This window comes from Macaca nemestrina, chromosome 19 (genome assembly GCF_043159975.1).
Source record: "Macaca nemestrina isolate mMacNem1 chromosome 19, mMacNem.hap1, whole genome shotgun sequence".
In the NCBI taxonomy this organism is placed as follows: Eukaryota; Metazoa; Chordata; class Mammalia; order Primates; family Cercopithecidae; genus Macaca; species Macaca nemestrina.
Window position 1 is genome coordinate 67,702,603 of NC_092143.1, and position 23,858 is coordinate 67,726,460.

Consider the following 23,858-nt stretch of genomic DNA (forward strand, 5'->3'; position numbering starts at 1 on the left):
CTATCAGTTTCTTTGGAGTTCAAAATTCTATTTAAGACATGAAATACTTACCGGTAAACGTGACAGACCTACCAATCTCTAAAGAGAAGCCAGTCTTTAACTATTTAACACATACACCATGCCAGTCTGGTGAGAACACAGGCGAAATCTTTGGGAAGTTCAAAGAAGCATGCGGATATTCAGTATTATTAATATCAGAAAAAGCATTGTGTTTAGATGCTGTCCTCTGCTGTAGCTACAGGGGATTTCTTTATTGCTTGTCAGGCCCCAGTAATTCTTTTGTATGTGTGCTATCATCATGACAGTAGTTATTTTGCATTTGACAGAATTATATTATACCATATTCGTATATTCCGTGTTCTAAAGTCAAAACCAGAATGGTGCAAATGTGAAAGTTAAGATGAGATTAAACTTTCAAAAACAAATGCAATCAGGACAGGTCATTAAGGAAGAATACAAAGAAATGCAAGTAGGTGACCTACCCAGAAAAGTGTAACTGATAACTAAGATGCAACTTATTAAACCTATAAATGTAATATGACGTTCTTCAGTTATTCAAAGTGAAAGAGGAAAACTTAGGAAATTGTCAGCAGTGTAGTATGTGGGAAAACATAATTTCCTGTTTTTAAAAAGTAGCTTTCATAGGAGATTTTTAAAACCTTTTTTCTTAAAGTTCTTCCCTAATCAAATAAATAGAGCATATGCTACAGATAATTTAAAAGTTTAATTTTAGAATAGGAAGCAAGAGTATACAGTACTATCAAATCCCTCTTGCCTATACCCTACATTGCATAATAAATAATCTGTGATTATAATAGACAGTTTTTATATTGATAGCAAGAATAATTTGTATTCATAGTAGTTTGGGTTATGTTTTAGACAAACAGACATATGTTGCTACATGACCTGGGGGATCAGCCTGAAGTGACCAAAAAATGTATTTGAAATCTTGTGTTTTATCTTTAAAATTCATGTGAAAATTGTATTTGACCTTGTCTTAGATTTATATTTTCCTTACTATTAAAAAAAGTAATTTTCTTACTATTTATTTAACTTTCCCATAGAAACCTTGCATTTCTCCCTCACCCCATACCACCAGTAGTACCCCCTGGGAAATACATAAATTTAGGGAGACATGGGAAACATATGGATTGTAAACTATTTTTTAAAAAGAGACATGTGTGTTTTTTTTAAATGAGAAAAGAGCATATTATAAATTGTAGTTCACATAGAAAGTATTAAATCCCAGCTTAACTTTTGCTTATAAAATAGAACAAGCATTTTCAACCATTATTTTCTTTTTTAGCTGTAGAACCATTTGTGCAACAGAACTTTAATGTGGAAGCTGTTAAAATCTCACCACCTTCATTTCTGTGGTACTTTTTTCCAGAAAATATCTAGTTGCTTTGTGGAAAATTAGCCGACACCGTACTGTAGTCAGATTTATATTTACAGAGCTATTGCCATCTTGGCCACATTCCATGGAGCAATTCTCAGCAGTTGGGCCTAATTTATTATGTTTATCTTGAACTCTAAGCTTCTCACTTGTTAGCAGTATTACCAAACTTATTATATGTGGTAAAGATACTGATATTTACTTCAACCTTGCCGCCAGATACAGTGTAAATGATAATGACAAAAAGCAAATTAGTCAGAATCTGAAAATGTTGGATCCATGTTATGATTCTGTAAACATTATTCATTATATTAACATGAATAGATTAAAGGAGTAAACCATATGGTCAACCTAATAGATTTTAAACATTTCAACAAAATTAAACAGTTATTCAAAATGATCGATACATACATTAGCAAATCACAAATAGAAGAAAACTTAATCTGGTTAAAACTTAAACTACTTGATAATAGCATATTAAAACAGTTCTTATCAGGAATAAGGTGCCTGCACTCATCTTCTTTATTCAGTAGTATTTGGAGGCCACACCCAGACACATACACATAAAACTTAGATGACATCGTCTCCATAGAAAACTTGTAGAAGTTATTAGAGTAAGAAAGTTTGGCTAGGCTGCTGTATATAAATCAGCCAATTACATTTCCGTGGACCATCAACAGACAGAAACTACAATTAAAAGAGGGAGAATATATTTACGGTAGCTTTAAAAAAGTCACATACCTAGGAATAAGTCTTGGGGGAAAAAAAGAATGTAATAATAAAACTTTCTGAAAGAGAGAAAACTTATTGAAAAGGAAAATTCATTGTCCTGGTATATGTAATAGAGCTATAGCATAGCAGATGAGCGACGGAAAGAATAGATGGTTTGGTAAATTGTGCTTGGATAATCATTTAATATGGAAGAAAAAAAATGGATCTCTATTTCATAAACGTAAATACAGATTCTAGATGAATCAAACAGTTAAATGTGGAAGTTCAAAACTTAAATACTTTGGCAGAAAATGTAAAATACCTTTACAAGTTTAAGATAGGGAAGGATTTTTTTATAACAGAAATATGATAGGGACTTTTTTTCATCTGATTCTATACTTGCACTTGATTAGCTTGAATAAAGCCTTCTGTAGTAAATGTGGCTAAGAACCTGAGAGGTTTATTTTGTTGAGATGGTAGATTAGGACCCCAGGTGATTGCTTAGTTGATTCACCCTCCTGATTGCTTTAGATTCTAGTTCTTAGCTGCAGGGAAGGGGAGTGTAATATAACAGTTGTCACTGCACACAAATCATTTACACAAGGAATTCAGTGAGGAATTGAAGGTAAACAAAGAGCCTGAAAAAACGTAAGCTAAGAAAATACCTTCCAGGAAGTAAGATTATGTTGAGAAAATATTGTTAGTGGTAAATAAAAATTATTTAACATGAAAACATTTAATCACTAGAATAAAACCACCTTGGTTTTAAAACCTCATTCCCTAGGGCAGGCACGGTGACTCATGCCTGTAATCCCAGTACTTTGAGAGGCCAAGGTGGGTGGATCACTTGAGGCCAGGAGTTCAAGACTAGCCTGGCCAATGTGGCGAAACCCCATTTCTACTACAAATACAAAAATTAGCTGAGTGTGGTGGCACACGCCCGTAGTCCCAGCTGCTCAGGAGGCTGAGGTTGCAGTGAGCCAAGATCATGCCATTGTACGCCAGCCTGGGTGGCAAAGCGAGACTCTGTCTGAAAAAAAACCAAACCCAAACAAAATCTCACTTCCTAAAGATATGGGATAGATGATCCGGGCTCAGACTTCATTAGATCGGGGAATAGAGTTAGTAACAAGTCACCCCACCCAGAGATCCTCTGGTGCCCTGGGTAGAAAAACATCCTTGTCTCTCAGGAAATATTTGGGGTAATTCCTCATCATGTAGTGACCAGGAGCACTTAAGCTACACCTTTGATTTTCAGAGAACCCAGGAACAGTAAGAGAAAGAGCAAGAGCCCTGTCCAGAATGAGCCAGATTTGTGGTGAGGGCTGGGGGCTGGAGGGAACAGTAGTTCCCAGAACAATGGGAGCCTGTGCTTTCCTTTTATCTCCCCACTCCCTGCCTGGAGTACTTGTCCTGGAAAGTAGAGGGTTGCAATAAAAAGAATGAGTAGCATCACTAGAAGCACAAGCAGCTCTGCTGTGGGGCCCACCTCTTTCACAAGCTGGACACATGCCTATCTCAGCTCTCCCAAGAGAGAAAAGAGAACTAGGGACCAAGGAGCAGGCAATGAGAAGCTTGCAGAGGAATAGTAAAGGAAGAGGATGCTTGGTACTCTAAAAGGCATGGAGGTCAGCCAAGGCCCCACTGTGCTGTGGTGTAGGCGGACTGTTGGCAGTCCTGCCTTGGCAGGTGTCTGTCATCAGAGGCTAGTGGAGATTGGACACCTGGAACAGATTGGCAAGTTGAATGGCAGCAGCTGAAGCAGAGGACTAAAAACCAGCAGACCACTCTCATTACATGTGACATCCATCTCTCCCACAAAAGTGCTTTTGGAGACGTAACAAATGAGAGGGAGTGCCAACCTGGCAGGAGGAGACTAGAGTGGTTATCCAGCAAACAGGGCTCCAATTCGAAAACCTCATCCAGGACTAACAAGCTGCTAGGCCATGGGGTCACTTCAAGTATGTTAGGAAGAAGAAACAAGGCAGCGTGAGTCTAGATTCATGAGAATTACCTTCACAAACCCAAGTTGAGTTGCCAGCTTATTGCCAGGAATTACTCTGGGAAACTGTGAGGCATCTTTCCTCAGAATATTCACCTTGTCCTGCCCTAGTGTAAAGAGCAGATATGAGTTGCTCTTTTGGAGATGGGCTGAGACTCTTTAAAACTCAGTTGGAAAACCCCAAAGTTGCTTCCAGTTCTAGCATTTTCTAAGCAAATGATGCTGAGACATATTTTCAGCAGACTACAAGCGCTTGTTCTCATCTACTCTCGATGAGTGACTATTGTGGGTGAATGAGAGCAGTTTTCTAGGGCAGCCATAATCTGTAAGGCTATGCTTAAATCAACCAACTAGCAAAGAGCTAAGAAACTTATGTATGAAGATAAATAAAAAAATATTTTCAGGTGAAAAATCCCATTTCTAAAACTTTTTATTATGGAAATTTTCAAACATGCCTACAGGTAGAATAATATAATGAACCCTTGATTCCCATCATTCAGCCTCAACATTTACCATGTGCCCAACTTGGTTTCATCTATAAATCGCCATATCAATGTTTTAGTTTATTTTTATTTGTTGTGAGACAGGGTCTTACCCCATTGCCCAGGCTGGAGTACAGTGGTGTGATTATAGCTTACTGCAGCCTCAGCCTCCTTGGGTCTCAGGTGATCCTCCCACCTCAGCCTCTTGAGTAGCTGTGACTTCAGGCGTCACTAGCATGCCTGGCTAATTAAATTTTTTTTTTCAGAGATGGGGTCTTGCTATGTTACCCAGGCTGGTCTTGAACCCCCAGCTTCAAGAGATTCTCCCACCTTGACTTCCGAAAGTGCTGGGATTACAGGCATGAGCCACTGTTCTCGACCTCCTATAATTTTAAAGCAAATCCAAGCTATACCATTTTATCTTTATTCTTTTTAAGAACATAGCTTTTTAACTAACAAAAATTGCGTATTTGTAGTGTACAACATGGTGTTTTGAAATATGTATACTGCACATTGTATAATGGATGAATTGAGCTAATATATGCATACCTCACATGCTTATTTTTTATGGTGAGAACACTTTAATCTCTACTCTCTTTAGTAAATTTCAAGTATATAATACATTGTTAGTAACTATAGTCACTATGTTGGGCCAGGCATGGTGGCGTGGCTCACGCCTGTAATCCCAGCACTTTGGGAGACCAAGGTGGGTGGATCACCTGAGGTCAGGAGTTCGATACCAGCCTGGCCAACATAGTGAAACCCCCATCTCTACCAAAAAATACAAAAATTAGCCAGGTGTGGTGGCGCATGCCTGTAATCCCAGCTACTTAGGAGGCTGAGGCAAGAGAATCTCTTGAACCCAGGAGGCAGAGGTTGCAGTGAACCGAAAGCACCCCGGTTGCACTCTAGCCTGGGTGACAGAGCGAGACTCCGTCTCAAAAAAACAAAACAAAAACCATATTGTACGCAGATTACTTGAACTGATTTCTACAAAAATATGGGACACTTCATGAATTTGCATGTTATCCTTGTTCAAGGGCCATGCTAATCTTCGTATCATTCCAGTGTTTAGTATATGTGTTGCCAAAGCAAGCACTCATTTCATCTTTTAAATAACTCAGTATGTGTCTCTAAAACAGTGGGAGTCTTTTTTGCCTCTAAACCACAGTACTATTATGCATAACTAATACTTTCTTAATTATCATCAAGTGTTTAGTTCGTATTCACATTTTCTCGATTGTCTTGTAAATGTCATTTAGTAATTGGATCCAAAATGGTATTTAGTAATTGGATCCCAAAGTTCTACATACTGCCTTTGTTTTATATGTCTCTTAAGTCATTTTACTCTGGATTTCCTCTTCCCTCCCCCATTTTTTTCTTGCCATTTATTTTTCAAGGAACCTGGTCATTTGTTATGTAGAGTATTCTACCATCTGGATATTTCCGGTTGTATTCCTGGGGTATCATTCCACATGTTCTTCTACTCCTGAATTTCCTGTGGACTGATGGTTATTTACAGAAGTGTGCCCAGATTTATGTTTCAGTTTTTTAGCACAAAATTCATAGGCACACAAACCACAGGTACTTCCTATGACATCAGTCAGACAGCATCTGCTCACTGATTCTCTTCTTTCTGTGATGTTGAGATTGATTCTTGGGTTTAGTCATTGACAATCTGACACATCCATTATAAAGTTGCCTGACCATCTTTCACCTAATGGTTTAGTTGTTGATCATTGTCTTCATCCTTATTTCTTTAGGTGCTACAAAACAGTAGTCTTTCAATTCTGTCATTCCTTCTACATTTATTAGCTGAAAATCTATAAAGAAGAGCTTCTGACGGGGTACAGTGGCTCACACCTGTAATCCCAGCACTTTGAGAGGGAGAGGCAAGTGTATCACTTGAGGCCAGCCAGGAGTTTGAGACCAGTTGGCCAACATGGTGAAACTCCGTCTCTACTAAAAATGCAAAAATTAGCTGGGCGTGGTGGTGGGTGCCTGTAATCTCAACTATGCTCAACTAGGCTGAGGCAGGAGAATTGCTTGAACTCAGGAAGTGGAGGTTGCTGTGAGCTGAGATCACACCACTGCACTCCAGCCTGAGCGACAGAGCAAGACTGTCTCAAAAAAGAAAACAAAAAGAGCAAAACTCGTCTCAAGAAATAAAGAACTTCCTAGTACCTCCTTACAAAATGATCTATATGTTGGTTCCCTAGCATCCTACAAAGGTGATATGTGAGCCCAGGGATTGGATTTGTTTAAATCTATTACAGTATCTTTCCCCCTCTTTGGTCAGAGTAAGCCCCTCTGGGTTGGCTTCTGTGTCCATCTGACAAGACCTTTGTTGGTTTCTTTGGTAATTTTTTTTTTTTTTTTTAGTTGTAATTTTTATAGGCAGTAACTTCACTGTCTTTGATAGCTGCCTTGCTTTCTGATAAGAAAAAAATGTTTCAGGCTTACATCGTTTGTTTCCTGCCCCAGACATAGAGTCAGCTGTTTCTCTAAGGAGCCATATTTCATTTTAGTGGGAAATAATATTTAGAAATAACAATCTGAGTGGTAAGGATGTTCATTGCTACTGTATTGACCGTTGTTTGTAGTCTTATTGCTCGAAGAGAGCTGAAACCTTTCCTCCCCTTTTTAAAAAACAAAATAGCCAATGAACCCTAAGCAAAAATGGGTAAATAAAATGGTTTTTGTCCTTCTTTTTAATTTATATGAAAAGACCTTTGAGTTTTGGAAGTTTATATTGTCCCTTGACACTGGAATTGAAGAAAGAGGTAGCTGAAATGAAAGTACTGATCTTAGAATAACATTGTTTTCTATTGGTAAATGTGAAATAAGAAAAATTGCCCATATTTTTAAAATCCACGAACATGGTTTTTCTTTCTTTCTTTTTTTTTTGGAGACACAGTCTTGCTCTGTCGCCAGGGCTGGAGTGCAGTGGTGTAATCGCGGCTCACTGTAACCTCTGCCTCCTGGGTTCAAGCAATTCTCCTGCCTTAGCCTCCCAAGTAGCTGGGACTACAGGCACACACCACCACACCCGGCTAATTTTTTTGTATTTTAGTAGAGACAGGGTTTCACTGTGTTGCCCAGGCTGGTCTTGAACTCCTGAGCTCAGGCAATCTGCCCGCCTTGGCCTCCCAAAGTGCTGGGATTACAGGTGTGAGCCACCTCGCTCGGCGGGTTTTTCATTTTACTGAGAAGACACAGGTGTGTCTGGTCTCCACAAAGCTGGTTGTAAAGTTACATTGTCAAATGTAAACAAGAGGTGAAGAGAGGCTGTAAGCTCTGTTATTTATTCCTGGGCCCCTTGATACTGCTTTCACCATTCAGAAATCTCATTATTTTCTCCTTTTGATCCCTAGACTTTTTCAGTATCTTAGGTAAATATCCAATTTCTATTTCAAGTTTACTTTATAAACACAATCCTCAGAATGTCCACAGAAAGAGGCAGTTAAATATTTATTAAAATGTATATTCTTGCTTGACATCTCGATCTGTTTATCCAAAGATGTACCCTCTTTCCCCAACCCTGCCACTCCCTTGGATGTACCCTTTTCCCCCAACCCTGCCACTCCCAACACACATGAACACAAGATTTTGAGTGCCTAGGAAATACCTTTCACAGTAACATAGCCTTGTAATGGTCTGCCTTACCCTGTTTATTCTGCCCACATCTTCTAATAAATCATAGATTGGGTGTCTTGACTTCTGGTGACTTAAGGGATTTGGTCTCTACAAATACACTGAAGTATCTGTTTTCCTTTGGAGCTGTGCCAATCTAAATTTTGCCTAAAGGAGAAAATCGCCTCAGGGGACACAGAGTTCTTTGGTATTATTTGCTTTGCTTGGTAGCTTAGGAGGAATTTTCCTCTTTCAGAAAACACCATATATAATAATAAAAAATTGCAAGGTAAATAAATTAAGGAAGTGATTGTTTTAAAAACCACATAGATCCTTTAAAGGTTGGTTGGTTGGTTTGCCTTGTGCTTTAGAATCTTTAGAAAAATTTGGTTTATACACAACTCTTCAAAACACATTGATTGCATAAAATGTGGTATGTTCCCATTGTCTGGGCTATAATCTGCTGTTGTATCATGTTGGTACAGCACAGTGTTCAGCCAGAATTTGAAGTTTAGCGTAAGTTGTCCATTTTACCGTAGTAAATTTCAGATCTGATTGTATGTTTTAGGACAAAGTGTAATCTTTCTCAGCAGAAAAAAAACCTGCTTTAGCAAAGGGGAAGAATGCAGTCCTATGCAGTACAGGTAGTTTACTATGCTTAGAGCAATCCAAAAGGAAACAGATGGGAAAATAACATACATGTCAGAGAACCCTGGAGATATTATGTGTTATTATCACAGAGCAGGAAGGAACCAGAAACTCAACTCCCTTCCTAGAAATTCTATCCCTCTGATGGTAAGCAATCAAAAGCATCTCAGATCATTTACAAACGAAGTTAAATCAGGCTGTGGACATAGCTAAAGCAAAGCACAAACAAATTGTTATATTTATTCTGAAAAAGTAGGTGTGGTTTGAAAGGAAGTTAGTCTGGAAAGTTCAGAGCCATGAAAAGCAACACAGTCATATTTGCAGAAGGACATTTCTGTTATTCAGTCCATCTCTGCTTCCTTTTTTGTCTTCTCTTGTTGTGAAGTATTTTTTGCACCGTTTTCCCCAAACCCTTGTTTCGGTGATCAGAAATCCTTGTCTGCAGTGTTCCAGATAACATACAGCCCATTAAAAACAGCCTTGCTCCAGACTTACATAAGATCAACAATTTTTATCAAAAGTTCAAACCTACATTCTAGTAGAGAACTCGAGGTCTCACCAAACCGCCTACTGCTACCACCAGCCTCCTAATCCAGCTGGAGGGGTTCAAGTTCTGAGACAGAACCTTTCTCAATAGAGAGCCCAGGAGGTTTCTATTACAGTCAGGATGGGCTTCTTTCCCCTCCCCAAACAACAAAACTACCAGTAATAAGACAGCTTTGGACCCTTTTTGGAATGTGGAGAGATGTTAGTAGAAGATGTGTGCTCACCGCCTTGAAGCCTCTCTGCTCCTTAGAGAGCTCCACACTGCAGGAGTCCTAGTTAATCCTTTAGGAATGACAGTAGTTAGCTCTGATCTGTGCAGTATTCACCATGTATTGCATTAATCTCTCTGTTGTTCAGACCATTTCCTTTAGGTCCTAATGACCATGATCTACTCTCACTTTTCACTTAATTTCAATGACTTCGCATCCATCTGTTCCAGCACTCGTTGCATGAAATCTAAGTTATTCTTAGAGATAAAGGTGAGCAAAGAATAGTGACTTTGTCCCTAGGTTAAGGTCGGCCTTTCTGTTTCATCTTTCCTTCCTCAGGACTGTGCTGAACACTGTGAAGCAGGCCTATAGTAAGGCAATCCAGCTGCCTAAAATGACATCATCTTAGTCAACTAGAAGCCTGGTTCAGAGATAATTTTTCATCAGTTCCTTTTTGCTTTCAAATGTGAAGATTCTGTAAGCATTCCTGTTAATTCAGTTATGGTAATAAACTGAGAAACAGAAAATGTGCTGCATTCTTGAAGCTTGACAACGAATTCTAAATTTTAGAAATCCATTGTGAAAATCACTTTAAAATTGTGTACATATGATTTTAACTTATTAAAGTCAAAACAAGTAAAACCTCTTGTAAAACAAGAGCACCCTAACCTTTTTATTGTGTAGAGCCAGATTTGTTAAGTGGCAATCATAGACTATAGATAAGTAATCTAAAAGATCAAAAATGAAAAAGAATCTTAAGTTATGGAAATATTAGCAAAATTAAATAGTAATATCAGATAATTACATCAGATTTTATTATTATTATTATTATCATTTTGAGACAGTTCCACTCTGTCATCCAGCCTGGAGTGCAGTGGTGTAATCTTGGCTCACTGCAACCTCTGCCTCCTGGGTTCAAGCCATTGCACTTCTGAGTAACTGGGATTTCTGGGATTACAGGCTCCCGCCACCACGGCCGGCTAATTTTTTTGTATTTTTAGTAGAGACAGGATTTCACTATGTTGCCCAGGCTGGTCTCCAACTTCTGAGCTCAGGTGATCCGCCTGCCTCAGCCTCCCAAAGTGCTCGGATTACAGGCGTGAGCCACTGTGCCCGGCCACATCAAATTATTAAACTTAAAATAGGAAACCAAGTCATTGGATTTGTTTTAAAGATTTGTAACTAAAAATGGTGTATGACTAGTCTTAGAGCTCTTGTCTTAGACTTGTACTGACCTGCTTCTAAGACGCTAGGCTAATTTTAGTTGGAGAGGTCTAACAGCAGGTTAAATACCCAGCTGTTGAGTCACCCTCATCTCTAAGCTGTAAGATATGGTGCTCCTTTATACTAGGCTTCAGAATGGCATTCCAGATATGCAGAGAGAACTTTGTGATGGCTGTATTTGTCTGAATTCGAACGTGAAACTAGGTACAGGGTGCATTATAATAACAGTCGTGCAGGAAGAGTTTTAAGTGATTGGCCTCTTTAAGACCAGCCTCAATGCTGCTTCTGTTGAAATGGGGATAGGCAAATTTCAGGAATTTAATTGTATAGGTAAATTTTAGATACTTTCTATTGATTTATGTATATTAAACTTATCAAGTATTTCAAATATAACTTTGAAGGTCTTGAATCTTCATATACATTACAACTAAAGTTTTTTGTTTTTGTTTTTGTTTTTGAGACAGAGTCTCCCTCTGTCGCCTAGGCTGGAGTGCAGTGGTGCGATCTCGGCTCACTGCAAGCTCCGCCTCCCGGGTTCACGCCATTCTCCTGCCTCAACCTCCTGAGTAGCTGGGACTACAGGCGCCCGCCACCATGCCCGGCTAATTTTTTATATTTTTAGTAGAGACGACGTTTCACCGTGTTAGCCAGGATGGTCTCAATCTCCTGACCTCATGATCCGCCTGCCTTGGCCTCCCAAAGTGCTGGGATTATAGGCGTGAGCCACCGCGCCCGGCCTACAACTAAAGTTTTAATTAATAGTACACAACTGAGAAATAATAGTATTTTTAAGACTGTGGAATAAATCTTACCACCTCTGGAGGGCAAACATTTTCTCCCTTGTTTGCGGGCATCATTTTCATTGTGATAAAATCAAATTGTATCAACTTAGGGTGAGATTTTGAGAGCTGTGTGACTAAAACCCAGTATTTGCTCTCAGATTTAAATGTTAAGAGAATGTGAAAAATCATATCGAACTTTTAGGCAGTCAGGTGAACTACTAAAGATGAATGTGTTGGTTGAAATTTTTGAATTCTATCTTATTAAAATAAGGTCATATTTGTTTCAAACTATCTTATTTATTTCAAATATTTTTAAGCCCACTTAGCAGAAGTGCCAGAGTTTTAAAGTTTTTGAATGCCGGTCATGGTGGCTCACGCCTGTAATCCCAGCTCCTTGGGAGGCTGAGGTGGGTGGATCATGAGGTCAGGAGATTGAGACCATCCTGGCCAACATGGTGAAACCCCATCCGTGCTTAAAAAAAAAAAAAATTAGCCAGGTGTGGTGGTGCATGCCTTTAGTCCCAGCTACTCAGGAGGCTGAGGCAGGAGAATCACTTGAATCCAGGAGGTGGAGGTTGCAGTGAGCCGAGATCACGCCACTGCACTCCAGCCTGGTGACAGAGCAAGACTACGTCTCAAAAAAAAAAGTTTCTGAAGCAGATTCCAGAAATGAAATAACATTTTGAAACAGAAGTATCTCAACTATAAACATTCCTCGATATTTTATTTATCCAGCTTCCTAATATCCTTAAAACCTTATAGTAGTTGAAATGTAGTCAATATTTGTAGAATGAATTGATTTTTTTTCTTTTTTCTGAGATGGAGTTTCGCTCTGTTGCCCAGGCTGAAGTGCAATGGCTCAATCTCCCGAGTAGCTGGGATTATAAGCATACGCCACCACACCCAGCCAATTTTTGTATTTTAGTAGAGACAAGGTTTCACCATGTTGGCCAGGCTGGTCTCGAACTCCTAACCTCAAGTGATCTACCTACCTCAACCTCTCGAAGTGCTAGGATTACAGGCATGAGACACTGCACCCGGCCGGAATTTTTTTTTTTTTTTTTTTTTTTTAACTGCTTTGTTCCAAAGTTTCTTAAATCCGTACTGGGAAAAGGGAAAGCCCTTTTGCTGACTGTCTTTGCCAGTGGTTCTAGAAAGTGAAGATTTTGGACCCTTGTGGTGGGGAGTGGGGGTCCCCAAGGCTCTTTCAGGGGACAACAAAGTTACAGCAGTTTTCATTATATTACTAAAAATGTGCCTTTTTCCTATCATTCACTTAAATGTTTATAATGAAGTTTCTAGACTACTTGATATAAGAAATTGCAGACTGAATGCAGAAACAGTTATGAGAATGCAGTTATCCTTTCTTAATCCAGACATTTAAAAGATTGCAATAATGTAAAACAGTGCTACTCTTCTAAGTTATTTTTGTTTTGGAAAATACAGTCTTTTTCTATTAAAATGTTATTTAGGGCTGGGTGCGGTGGCTCACGCCTATAATCCCAGCACTTTGGGAGGCCGAGGCGGGCGGATTACCTGAGGTCAGGAGTTTGAGACCAGCATGGCCAACCTGATGAAACCCTGTCTCTACTAAAAATACAAAAAATTAGCTGGGTGTGGTGGCGAGTGCCTGTAATCCCAACTACTTAGGAGGCTGAGGCAGGAGAATCACTTGAACCTGGGAGGTGGAGGTTGCAGGGAGCCAAGATCACGCCATTGCACTCCAGCCTGGGAGACAGAGCAAGACTGCATCTCAAAAAAAAAAAAAAAAACCAGTTATTTAGGTTAACATATCACTTTTACTTTTATTAAATGAATTAATAATAAATTATTTTCAGCTTTTAAAAAATTTGGTAAATAACAATAGATAAAATCCACATTAAAAGAAAACTATACCAGATACGGTGGCTCATGCCTGTAATCCCAGCACTTTGAAAGGCCAAGGTGGGAGGATCACTTGAGTCCAGGAATTTGAGACTCTCCTGGGTAACATAGGGAGACCCCATTGCTACCAAAAAAGAAAGAAAACGTAGCTGAGTATGGTGGCACTTGCCCGTGGTCCCAGCTACTCGGGAGGCTGAAGCAGGAGGATTGCTTGAGCCTGGGAGGCCAAAGCTGCAAGTGAGTCGTGATCATACCACTGTATTCCAGCCTGGGTGACAAAGTAAGACCCTGTCTCAAGAAAAAAAAAAAAGAAAAGGAGAGAGAAATGAAAGTGAAAGAAAAACTCTTTTGGGGTCTTCAATAAGGGTTTTTTTGTTTTTTGTTTTGTTTTGTTTTGTTTTTGAGATGGAGTCTCACTCCATCACCCAGGCTGGAGTGCAGTGGCACGATTTTGGCTCACTGCTCACGATTTTGGCAACCTCCACCTCCCATATTCAAGTAATTCTCCTGCCTCAGCCTCCCAAGTAGTTGGGATTACAGGCACACACCACCACGCCCGGCTAATTTTTGTATTTTTAGTAGAGATGGGATTTCACCATCTCTAGTTGTTGGCCAGGCTGGTCTCGAACTGAGTGCTGACATTACAGGTCTGAGCCACCGCACCTGGCCCCAGGGTCTTCAATAATTTTTAAGAGTTTAATTGATCTTAAGACCAAAAGTTTGAGAAATGCTAATCTAAACCAACAGGTTATATTACATTATAGTTTCTTTTTGTTTGTTTCATGGTTGCAGTATAATTTTTATATAGTGAAAATAACAGATCTTGGATATAAATTTGGTGAGTTTTGTCAGGTGCACAGACCCATGTAACTAACATCCCAGTCAAGATGGAACATTTCCATCACTCCAGGAAGTTCCCTCTGACTCCCTTTCAGTTAATCCCCCGCTCTCCATAGACAGCTACTGCTCTGATTTCTGCCACTATGGATTAGTCTTATCTTGAACTGCATTAGAAATGAATCACAGAGCGCCTACTCCTTGAGTGTGTCTTTAGTCACTCAACACCGTGTCTTGGCTTTCATTCCTATTGTATATATCATTGCCTGTTTCTTTTTATTAGTGAATGCTATGTTAGTTTGAATATCCCACAATTCAGCTTATCTATACTCCTGTTGATGGAATTTAGGTTTTTTCCAGTTTGGAGTTATAAACAAAAAAGCTTTTATAAATGTTCTTCTAGATACCTTTCTGCGGACATGTTTTCATTCTCTTCACTATGTAGGAGTAGAATTTTTGGGTCATAGGGGAGATGTGTGTTTAGCTTTGTAAGTGTACTGTTTCCTGAATGTGTACCCTTTTGCACTGCAGTCAGAAATACGTGAGAATTTTAGTTGCTCCACATCCTCACCAACATTTGGTGTTTTGTAGGTATGACATGATGTCTCGTTGTGTGGTTTTTTTTTTTGTTTGTTTTGTTTTTTTTTGAGACGGAGTCTCGCTGTGTCGCCTGGGCTGGAGTGCAGTGGCCGGATCTCAGCTCACTGCAAGCTCCGCCTCCGGGGTTTACGCCATTCTCCTGCCTCATCCTCCCGAGTAGCTGGGACTACAGGCGCCCGCCATCTCGCCCGGCTAGTTTTTTGTATTTTTTAGTAGAGACGGGGTTTCACCGTGTTAGCCAGGATGGTCTCGATCTTCTGACCTCGTGATCCACCCGTCTTGGCCTCCCAAAGTGCTGGGATTACAGGCTTGAGCCACCGCGCCCGGCCTTGTGGTTTTAATTTATATTTTCTTACTGATTTTGAATGCTTGTCCATGTTTTTCTTAGCCATTGTTTTCGTGACGTGTCTGGGAGTTTTGTCCATTTTAAATTTGTTTGTATGTCTTTGTATTAGTGATTTGTAGTAATTCTTTATATATTCTGGTTACTAATCCTATATCAAATACACATGTTATGGGTATTTTCTCTTAGTTGGTAGCTTGCCCTTTCATTTCTTTAATCACGAACAGAAGTCTTTAATTTCTTCTTTGTTTGAACAGTGTTTAATTTTAATGAAGTCCACTTTGTAATTTTTCTATTATGTTAGTGCTCTCTGGGGGTTCTCTCTCAGTAATCGTTGCCTACCCCAAACTTTTAGCCACTGCCCTGGTGCTCTTTGGTATCACCAATGGTGTGTTCTTGAAGTCAGCTTTGTCAGTGTCTTTCGAAGAGAATGACAGAAGAATGAAAGGTATTTAGAGCACATCAGAAATTTTGTGATGCAACATTTTAATTCCTCGGAGTAAACAATAGCCTTTTTTGTTGTTGATACTATGGAATAATTGTTTCTTTTTGTAAATGTGCATGGGACAATTTACTTGTTCTAGATCCCTAATTAATAGAAAATCATCTGGCATAAAGTTGATCTCAGCAATGTGTGCTAAGTAGCTATATTACAGGTTCTATACCATTCACTGCAGGTTCAACAGGGCTTGGAATCTAATGGTAATAAGAGTTTAAGTAAGTACATTTGCTGCAGCAACTATGCATGTTGTCAAGAAATTGGTGATAGGTGAATAACAGTGTGTGTGGAAACTCTTAGCCTTTCAAATGGAGAGAATGTGTTGCATTGTGTGTGGTTCCTTATGCCCCAACCAGGACAAAGAAGGGGTGGAGAGATGAGTATTAAATTTCTAACAATGGAATTTGGTACTTTTCAAATGACTTGTAAGTCAGAATATATTTATCCAGTGGTAAGATTGCTAGGCTTTTCTGCTCATCGTTTGTTTTTCAACCATTGTTTAAAGAATAGACTTGTGAGCTCTATCCCAGATGAACCATGTAAAGATTTTTTTCAAACAAGATTATGCATCGTTTGTGAAAATGAAGTAAGACTTTTTATTACTACAGTAATTTACTCTCGAACATAATTTTAAAATCTAATTACTTTTGTGAATTCAAATTTATTTTATAGTTTAGCTCTAATGACTTCCTAATTTGGAAGACTATTTTGCTTTGAGTGTTCAGTAAACTTCAGCAGGGCAATAGAAATTAAAGATACAAGCCGTGTCATTAAATTAGATTTAAATTGGGACTTGTAGGCAGGGCACAGTGGTTCATGCCTGTAATCCCAGCACTTTGGAAGGCTGAGGCGAGTGGATTTCTTGAGGCCAGGAGTTTGAGACCAGCCTGGGTAACATGGCAAAACCTTGTCTCTACTAAAAATACAAAACGTAGCCAGTGTTGTGACACATGCTTGTAGTGCCAGCTACTCCAGAAGCTGAGGCACGAGAATCACTTGAACCCAGGAGGCAGAGGTTACAGTGAGCCAAGATCGTGCCACTGCATTCCAGCCTGGGTGACAGAAGGAAGGATGTGGAGGAAAGGATAAGAAGTCTGATAGTTGAGAAGACAGGTGATAAGTATCTAATAACTGCAAATAGTTATACATACAAGTGCAAAACACACATACAACAATATACATGTATACATACAGACTGTCAATGTTGTAGTTACAGATGTGTTGAAATCTGTTTCTCTGTGGAATAGTTTTCTTAGATTTTTATATCATTCTTTAATCTTGAATCAGAGGTAAGAATTAAGTTGTTTTTCACTTTTCTAAATATCCAGATCAATATTCTGCTACCTAAAATTGTGATTCCTACATAATACTTAATAACAAATACTTATTTGTTAAGCACAAGTGAAAATGTTTGTTAAAGAAGTTAGTTTTGCAAATAGTCTCTTAAGTGACATAAGAGGCTGGGCATAGTGGCTCACGCCTGTAATCCCAGCACTTTGGGAGGCCAAGGCGGGCGGATCACCTGAGGTCAGGAGTTCGAGACCAGCCTGGCCAACATGACGAAACCTCGTCTCTACTGAAAATACAAAAATTAGCCAGGCATGATGGTGGGCGCCTGTAATCCCAGCTACTCAGGAGGCTGAGGCAGGAGAATCGCTTGAACCTGGAAAGTGGAGGTTGCAGTGAGCTGAGATTACACCACTGCCTCCAGCCTGGGCAACAGAGCAAGACAGAAAATGATTGTTGTGTTCTTCATACCTCATTGCTTACTTATCCGTATCATTTTTTCACTGTTTTTCTTTCTTCACCTCCATCGTAACTTGAGACATTAGGTAAAATCATTTATTTTGAAACTTTGAGCACCTGTCATATGCAAAATATTATGTTCCCTGAAGGACACAGAGGAGAATAAGACATAGTCTCTAATCTCAGAGTCTCGGAGGGGAGGAGGATTACACTCTGAGTGGTAGATATGTAAGAAACAGCAGAGGGAATGAATGAAGGTAGGGAAAATAAAGAATTGTGAAATTTAAGCTGAACATGGAACTAGCCAATTTCATTGTCCTAAATTAGAACCTTGGAGTTGCTTTTAAAATCCCATTGCTGACATCATGGGTGAGTTTGAGATCATTCCCCAAGGCTGGGTGCAGAAGAGAAGCCTGAATGGAGGAGCATGCTTGAAGTCTTCTCCCAAAGATGGGTTAGGAGAGGACGTACCCTCGGATCTGGATGGGAATGAGTTTTAGTACCATCTAATCATGTCAATGGAATGTTTAAGGTGCAGTAAAATTAAGTTTGGGATTTATTAGTATGTTCTTTCATCACTTCAATTAAATGAAAAATGTTAATTGGACAGAGTTGTCCCAGCACTTTCACTCTGGTCATATGACATTAAAACAAAGAATATCAATGAATTATTAAATGGCAGAAAAGAAAGGGACATTTCCAAGTCAGAGTCCCTCCCAAGTTGCTTCATTATGTCTTAACCGCAGTCTTTGCTTAAAGATTCTTTGTTTAGTATTCTGCAGCCTCCTAACCAGAAGCTCTTGGAAGGGATAGTTCATTAATTTGAAAAATCTCTTCCATTTATACCTGTATCCGGTCCCAGGTGAGAGCCATTGGCTGGCATTTACCATCCAGGTATAAAGCCTTCCATCCGGGTGCGGTGGCTCCCACCTGTAATCCCAGCACTTCGGGAGGCCGAGGCACGAGTACCATCTGAGGTCAGGAGTTCGAGACCAGCCTGACCAACATGGTAAAACCCCATCTCTACTAAAAGTACAAAAATTAGCCGGGTGCGGTGGCGCATGCCTGTAGTCCCAGCTACGCGGGAGGCTGAGGCAGGAGAATCACTTGAACCCTGGAGGTGGAGGTTGCAGTGAGCCGAGATCACACCACTATACTCCAGCCTGAGTGACAGGTCGAGACTGTCTGAAAACAACAACAAAAAAGGCTTCCTAGGGGAAGGAAGCACAAGTGGTGAAAACCATTTCATTTTCTGCTTTTCTCCAGGGCAGTAGAAACAGTGTCATTCCTGTTTCTCTGTGAAAACCTTAATATAGTTATGAAAATTGTTTAATAACCATTTTTAGATCATCTTTTGAAACTGTAATTAGTAAATTTTTCATCCAAAAAGTCATAGTAGTTTTAAATCTTTAACAGCTCAGACAGGAAGATGAAACAGTTTTCATTAATTAATTATAATTAATTATTATAATTATTAATAATTATTAATAATATAAATAAAATTAATAATAATATCAATCTCTACTTCACGTTGAAGGTTTTCTACCTACCAGGCCCTGGGCTGAATGTTTTCTATCACTGACCAATTTCCATATTTAAAATAAAATTATATTTGACCACATAATGCACACTGGGGTGTATGTGTATTGCTGGGACAGAATTTTCATTAACAGTACCTACCCTTGCCAGATGTATTTGATTTCATTTTTTAAAATGCTGGTTATATTACCATTAAATTGAGTCTATAGACCAGAATGAATGGGACCAAAAGTTTTAAAAACACTCTTTGTATGCATCGTTTCATGGGAACTCCACCATGGCCATATGAAACACTAGTATTGTCATTTTCTAAGAAAAACCGAGGTTTGGAATAGGTTAGTTACATGTTCAAGTTCACGCAGTCAGAGTTCTGAAAGCCAGGAGCGACAGCTGTGGAGTTAAAGAATCCAGTTCTACTAATTCAATGTATGACCATGGACAGGTTATTTAATAAGAGTGCCTAATAAGATTACTTTGAGGATTAAATGAGGTGATGCACATTAAGTGATTAACACAGTCTAAACTGGAGCAAACTCTCACTAAATGCTAGCCATTAGTATTCATCCACTTCATCTTAGTAGAACTCTTTAAAGCTAGCCTGGGGATATTTTGATGTCACAGCGTTTGTGAAAGTGTTGCTTTTAAAAAAACACCTGAACTTTTTCTGTCTTCCCTGAAACATACAAATCAATGATCAAGGGTCTTTTGAACAGAGATAGAAGCTGGAATGAAGCTAAATAAAAATATAAACTATTAAGATTCCTGGAATTGCGAGTAAGCGAAGTGTTGGAGAGAGAGCTCCTCTGTCTTCGGAGAAAGGGAGTAGGGCCACTTCACAGGCCCCGTTTGTGAAAGGCATAGAGGGCATGAGAATCTTAGTCACAAGTGGCCCAAAGTGAGCAAACGAGGACCCACCCCTTAAAGAGACCTAGCTATCTTTATGTAGAGATATGGACTTGAGAGAGAGAGAAATACATATCATTTAGAGAATGGGAACATCATGTTAAAAAAAAAAGAAACAGCTTTAGGGTGGGAGAAGCCTTCACCAAGATAGAAAACACAGAATCTATGTTTTAAAAAAGAGACATACTTGTTTGTAAAAGTTTTTTGTTAACCTGCAGATGGTACTATGTGCAATCTAGGTGACAAAAGATTAATAGCTATCACATACAAAAAAAATTCATAACAACAACAAAATCCGGCAGTATAGATGATATAAATAGGCAGTTGACCATCTTTGAATTCAGGTGGTCATTAAGCATATGAAAAATGTTCTGACCCACTAATAGTCGAGAAAAAGCAAAGTAAAATAACAAGGGAGCATCACTACTGCAATCAGACCCAAAACCTAAAAGGACAAGAACACCTGTTTACACCAAATCTTGCTGGTGGGAAGAAGAGAGTGCTCATAGACTGCTGGTGAGATACGAAATTGTTAAAAGCTTCTCCGAAAGCAGTCTGGCCGCATCTATGGATGTGTGAAATAGAGATACTCCTTGGCCCAGCAATTTTAACCCCAGTGCTCTGCCCCATTAAAATGAAGGCATCAGATTTAAATAAGAATGCATCATATATTGAAATATTTTTGTTGCATTATTGTAGCAAAAGAATGAAATGGTAAATGCTTTTCATGGAGAATGACAAAATGTATTTTGATACATAGTATTATGCCATATTATACATTCCTTAAAATAACTAGTATACCATTTGACGTCAACAAATTTGCACATAGTATTGGAAAGCAGACCATAAAGAAGTGTGTATAATTAGTACCCTAATTTGGAATATTAAGGGCAGCATACCCCTTTGTGTGTGCACACATGTACGCTCTACATGTGGCCCTTTGGGAACTTGTGGAAAAGCACAGAAAAATAGATGCCAGCTTCTTAACGTGGATTATAGGGTGGTAGAGTGGTGGTGGAGATGGAGGAGTGAGGGGGCAAGCAAAAAGAACAAACAGGGAAAGACGACATTAAAAATCCGCGTGTGCTATATGCTACCACATACATATACACGTGCCTGACGGTATTAGAAAGATATACCTGTGTCTGTTGATTTGAAGGGGAGTGTCCTTGATATTTCATGAAAAAGCAATGTGATCTATAGGGTAATATTTCTTTTTTTCTTTTTTTTTTTTTTTTTTTTGAGATGGAGTCTCGCTCTGTCGCCCAGGCTGGAGTGCAGTGGCCGGATCTCTGCTCACTGCAAGCTCCGCCTCCCGGGTTCACGCCATTCTCCTGCCTCAGCCTCCCAAGTAGCTGGGACTACAGGCGCCCGCCACCTCGCCCAGCTAGTTTTTTGTATTTTTTAGTAGAGATGGGGTTTCACCGTGTTAGCCAGGATGGTCTCTATCTCCTGACTTCGTGATCCACCCGTCTCGGCCTCCCAAAGTGCTGGGATTATAGGCTTGAGCCACCACGCCCGGCCTAGGGTAATATTTCAATTTAAAAAATGCACATACCTGTATACCCTTGTTTGTATGAAGAGGGGGTGTGGAAAGGAGCACTTGTGCTATTACTGTTGGTGTTGGAGGGTGCAGGAGAAGAGGTCTAGCTTGTCCTTTATCTGTAGGTCGTTTTCTTTGTTATATAATAATATATTTTGGCCAAGCACAGTGGCTCACGCCTGTAATCCCAGCACTTTGGGAGGCCATGGAGGGTGGATCACCTGAGGTCAGGAATTCGAGATCAGCCTGGCTAACATGGGGAAACCCCATCTCTACTAAAAATACAAAATTAGCCGGACATGGTGGTGCATGCCTGTAATTCCAGTTACTCAGATGACTGAAGCAGGAGAATCGCTTGAACCCGGGAGGTGGAGGTTGCAGTGAGCTGAGATCGCACCATTACACACCAGCCTGGGCAAAAAGAGCGAAACTCTGTCTCCAAAAAAAGTACTTATTTTTCAATTTGAAAAATAACCATATACTCCATCCCTCTCTAATTTACTTGTATTTACTACCATTTGGTATATGCCCGAGAAGATTGTTTTAATTGTATGTGTTGTTTTGGTTTTGACATAGAACTTGAATTCCTAAAAATTTAAGGTCAAGATTACCAAACGTTGTGAATTAAGAAATTTACCTTTTTTTCTGGAATACTTGTTAATAATGAATTGTTTTGTTCATTGGAAAATACTGAATGATAGCTGTTCGTTTACGTTTCACATGTAGATTATGATAATAACATATATAGCCTTCCCTGGTAGGTGGATTTGGTTTAGCAAATCATACCGTAAACAGAATCACACAGCCAGTGTTATACTTGGGATAAGTTATCTGTAATGCAGGTGGTGAATGAAATGTCTATAATACACAAAGAGCGCCTACGTGTGAGAAGATAATTTAGTGGACAGATGATGTCACCACTGACAATGAGTGTTTTTATCTTAGTATGTTTGTGCTTTATAAAAATAACAAATAATTTAAAAAATTCTTTAAAACTGGCGTGTAGGTAAGAAGTTGAACCTTCATTTCCAAGAAGCTTTAATTGTCCTAGGCATTTTTCTTAGTGCAGATCTAGCTGCCAGAAGAAGGTGAATTGTACAGCTGTGTAGCTTCGACTTGCAAGATTTGCCCCAGGTTACACAGCTGGGTGGTAGCAAGAGTGTGCGCTGTAACTCTGGTTTCCATTCCACGGTTCTTTTATATCCTCCATGAAAGGGATGACACCTCCCCCACCTCCTGCCAAGTATAAGGATATCTCAGTAAAAATATGTATGCACATACCGAAGACCCAGAAGAGCTCATGTGTGTCTCATGAAATATCAGGAGGCAAACCTGCAAAGCATGAAACACCTGGCAGCCAATTCCAGGTGAAGCTTAATTTTGCCTACCTTTGTGTTATCATCTTTTTCTTCTTTTCAGAGGGCCTCTGTGAGCAAACAGTGTTGAGTGTTTAACCTAGCAATCCACGGAGCAGAGGCAGGAGGTGGGCTCAGTGTCCAGCGGATAGATAAGGGAGATCTGTGCAGTTAGGTAAATTTGTGAGGCTCAGCTTCCAAATAACATATAATTTCTTTGTTCTTTTTTTTTTTTTTTTTAAATGTAGTCTTGCTCTGTTGTCCAGGTTGGAGTGCAGTAGCACAGCCTCAGCTCACTGCAACCTCTGCCTCCTGGGTTCAAGTGATTCTCCTGCCTCAGCCTCCCAAGTAGCTGGGCTTACAGGCATGTGCCACCATGCCTGGCTAATTTTTGTATTTTTAGTAGAGACGGGGTTTCGCCATGTTGGCCAGGATGGTCTCGAACTACTGACCTCAAGTGATCCGTCTGCCTCAGCCTCCCAAAGTGCTGGGATTACAGGCATGAGCGACCATACCTGGCCCAAATAACATGTCATTTCTGCCATCCAAATAACGTTTAAAGATTTTGGAGATCGTTATCTCCTGACGTTGCACAACTTTTCGGGACAAGGGGATTCAAGCACAGCATTTGTTAGTCAACACTTCTTAAATGAATTTGGTTCTTTGGGGTCTGTCTACAATGCTGTGTAGCAGGGAAATAATGATGTGCCAGCAAGCTGAGCTGTTTGCATCACATAGATGAAACCACTGTGAGACTCTTCCTTGAAAAACCAGTTATTGTGCTGTTGTCTAGATAGTCGTAATGTCATCTGTATGGTTGAAAATAGAACCAGGACATATCACTGCCAGTCCCTGGTACAGGGTGTGTTCTCTCTGCGTGAAGAGAAAAAGGAAGCATAGAATGCTGGATAATGACCCTCAGATAAACTCCACGGAGAGAGAATCACTGAACTGTGCTTTCAGCCTGAAAATGCTG

General features: G+C 39.7%; 1 protein-coding gene and 1 non-coding gene across 6 annotated transcripts in view; one reads left to right on the forward strand and one right to left on the reverse strand.

Annotated features, from left to right (window-relative positions):
- LOC105465188 (oxysterol binding protein like 1A) overlaps window positions 1–23,858 on the forward strand; it is a 226,096-nt gene that overhangs the window by 162,942 nt on the left and 39,296 nt on the right. The gene's annotated exons all lie outside the window — the stretch shown is intronic.
- LOC112423824 (U6 spliceosomal RNA) lies at window positions 5,586–5,690 on the reverse strand. Its single transcript, XR_003014383.1, has one exon. It is a non-coding gene; the product is annotated as a U6 spliceosomal RNA (small nuclear RNA).